Consider the following 3,534-nt stretch of genomic DNA (forward strand, 5'->3'; position numbering starts at 1 on the left):
ATTTAGAAAAGTTTAAATGATTGACGAGAATTGAAAGAATTCAAAGATTTTAAAAGAATTCAAAGATGATAAAAGAATTCAAAGAATTCAAAGAATTCAAAGGATTCAAAGAATTCAAAGAATTCAAAGGATTCAAAGAATTCAAAGAAAAAAAAATTCAACGAATTTCAAGGAATTCAAAGAATCACAAAAAAAAAGATGTTCTACACTTTACTCTACACTTTACTCTACACTTTAATTTTTTGTTGAGTAGAAAGTGTTCGTTTACTTTCAAATTAAAGACTTTTAAACGTATCCAAAAGAATTAAGAGAATTGAAAAGTATTCAAAATATTTCAAAAAATTCAAAAGCATTCACAAAATCCAAATAAATTCAAAACATTCAAACGAAATCTCCCTAATTTTAAGTTTTAATATTAATGATAAGCAATCCTTAATTTTTTAATTCAAAGAAGTCAAAAAATTCACGCATCAAAACAAAGCAACAGATTGTAAAGAATTCAATAGAATACAAATAGAAGACAAACAATATCAAACGGAATCAAAGGATTCAAAAGAATTAAAAAGAATTTGAAAATATCTAAACATTAAAAAGTATTCAAGGAATTGAAGTGACGTTTTAGTATTAGGTCTTTGCTTTTAATTTGAAGTAGTAATATTTGTATTTGTAGAAGTAAAAACTCAAAGGACTCAACAGAATGCAAACAATTAAAAAAAGTGTAAATATACAAAAGAATTCAAAGAATTAACCAAATTAAAAAGATTGTATAAAATGTTAAAGAATTCAAAAGTTCTCAAAAGATATTAATCGAATTTAAAATAATTTTAAATAATTCAAAGAATCAAAATGAACTCATCTTAATTTTAATTTTTTATTATTAATGTTAAGTAATACTTAATTTTCTAATTTAAACAAATCAAAACAGTTAAAGCGTGAATATACGTCAACAGATTGCAAACAAATTCAAAAGTATTCTGAGAATTAAAGAGATTCGGAAAGTATTCTAAGAATTCAAAAGATTTTAAAGAATTCACTCAATTCCAAAGATTTAACAAAATTAAAAAATTAAAAAGAATTAAAATTTTTTAAATTCAAAGACTCAAAATCTATTTGAAGAATTCAAATAAGTACTTCTTTATTTTAAAATAATAATATCAATTTTAATTAAAAACGCAGCCACCCAAAAAAAGTGTGCGGATCTGGTAACAAGACACACGTATTCCTATGGATTTTGTGGCGCGGAATTCAAATTCGGCATCAAAAATCACCCATCATGTCATGGTTGAGCCATAACCTCAAAAACTGACGAAAAATCCTGCACTGAGGCAAATAAATTTCAAAATAATGCCAGTGATGCAAATTTTCACTTCAAAAACATGTCGACAACTGTGAAGGATCAACCATTGCCTGATATCAACTTATTTAACATAATTTTACCCAACAGAACCTGACCTCACCTAACCTGAATTAACAGAAATTTATTGAAATACACGTAAAGCTTTGGAAGCATATTTTCCCAGAAGAAAATGTGTGCTACATCGAATGGGTCAACACGAGCCTAACCTATAAATAAATATAACCTAGCCTAACCTAACCTAACCTCACCAAACACAATTAAACTGATTGTGTTGTCCCGTTATGTTTGCGGTACAGTTTGAATCAGCTTGGGCTTAACCTGCAAAGAGGTCAAACCTATCCTAACCTAAAAAAACCTAACCTAACTTAACTTCACGTAACACAATTAAACTCATTGTGTGGTCACGTTGTGTTTGCGGTACCGTTACATTCTGCTTCGGCTTAACTTACGTAGAGGTTTAACCTATCCTAACCTAACAAAACCTGACCTAACCTAACCTAGCCGAATGAAATTCAACCACACGTGTGGCTATGTAAGCGTATGGTTCTCAGTCTTAAATGTGTGCTATATTTAATAGGTTAACTTGATCTTAACCTACAAATGAATTTAACTTAACAGAACCTAACGAAATTTTGCTTAACGCAACACAACTTAACTTAAGTGTTCCCGTTGTAACACAATAAAATTCATTTCATTGTACTACAGGTGGTTAAAAATTTAGACGCACATTACTCATTTGAAGAAACTTAGAACTGCAAGTAGAATTCACCCCATTTCAATTACTTAAACATGCAAATGAATAAGAGTTTTATTCAAAATTTTTTTTTCTCTGCTTTTCTTAAATTCAAGCTGATTTAAACGGTACCGCAAACACAACGGGACAACACAATCAGTTTAATTGTGTTTAGTGAGGTTAGGTTAGGTTAAATTTATTTATAGGTTAGGCTCGAGTTGACCCATTTGATGTAGCACACATTTGCTACTGGGAAAATATGCTTCCAGAGCTTTACATGTAGTTCAATAAATATCTGTTAATTCAGGTTGGGTGAGGTTAGGTTCTGTTGGGTAAAGTGATGTGAAATAAGTTGATATCAGACAAGGGTTGATCCTTCACAGTTGTCGACATGTTTTTGAAGTCAAAACTTGCATCACTGGCATTATTTTGAAATTTATTTGCCTCAGTGCAAGATTTTTCGTCATTTTTTGAGGTTATGACTCAACCATGACGTGGTGGGTGATTTTTGATGCCGAATTTGAATTCAGCGCCCCAAAATCCATAGGAATACGTGTGTCTTGTTACCAGATCCGTACACTTTTTTTGTGTGGCTGTGTAATTGGTTTTTTAATTCAAAGCATGAAAACCATGTAACAGAGTGCAAAGAACTGAAAAAATTACACGGATTTCAAGCGAATTCAAAGAATTAAAAAAATTAACAAGAAATTAAAGAATTTAAAAACATTCCTTGAATTCAAATACATTTTTAATTTTACTTAGTTGCTTTTTATTTTAAATTGACCCGTTGGCGACCAAAAGGGGACACGGCCGAATTCAGCCTGAGAAGTATTGTCCTGAGTGTCAATTTTAAAAATCTTTCTAATTTCAATTTTAAAGACTGATACTTGTAGAGAATTTCAAGGCGCATCTTTTTTCCTCTTGCAAAAATTTATAGGTTTTTTTTTTGAGATAATTGGTAAAAAGTGGATTTTTTGAAAACGAAAAATTCCAATTTTTTTTCACTTCAACTCGCGCTAATTTAGCCAATTTTCATCATTTCCCGATTTCCGCAATACAAAGTACGTGTTTAAATCTTCTGAAACTATCTAAGAGAGAAAAACGAGAATATTGTAATAAATAAGAAAGTTATTAATTTTTTTTAGGCAATGCAAAAATCATGAATTTTAACCTTCAAGCGCCTCGTTTAGCGAACGAATTTTAAGCTACGGAAAGCTTTTAGTGAGAAAGTTGTTCATTAAGGTTCAAAGAAGTTTTCTGGAAAGTTTTCGATCAATTGGATTAATAGTTCAAAAATTATGAATGTTTTAAAATCCAAGCGGTAATCTTGACACTGCCCAAAAACGTGCCTGGCTTGATACGTACGCGCTGTAGCGAACGACGTGAAGGTCAAGCCAATCTTACCAAAACAAATGCACAACAGTAACTCCAGATATTATCATTA

Source organism: Belonocnema kinseyi, chromosome 6 (assembly GCF_010883055.1).
Source record: "Belonocnema kinseyi isolate 2016_QV_RU_SX_M_011 chromosome 6, B_treatae_v1, whole genome shotgun sequence".
Taxonomy (NCBI): domain Eukaryota; kingdom Metazoa; phylum Arthropoda; class Insecta; order Hymenoptera; family Cynipidae; genus Belonocnema; species Belonocnema kinseyi.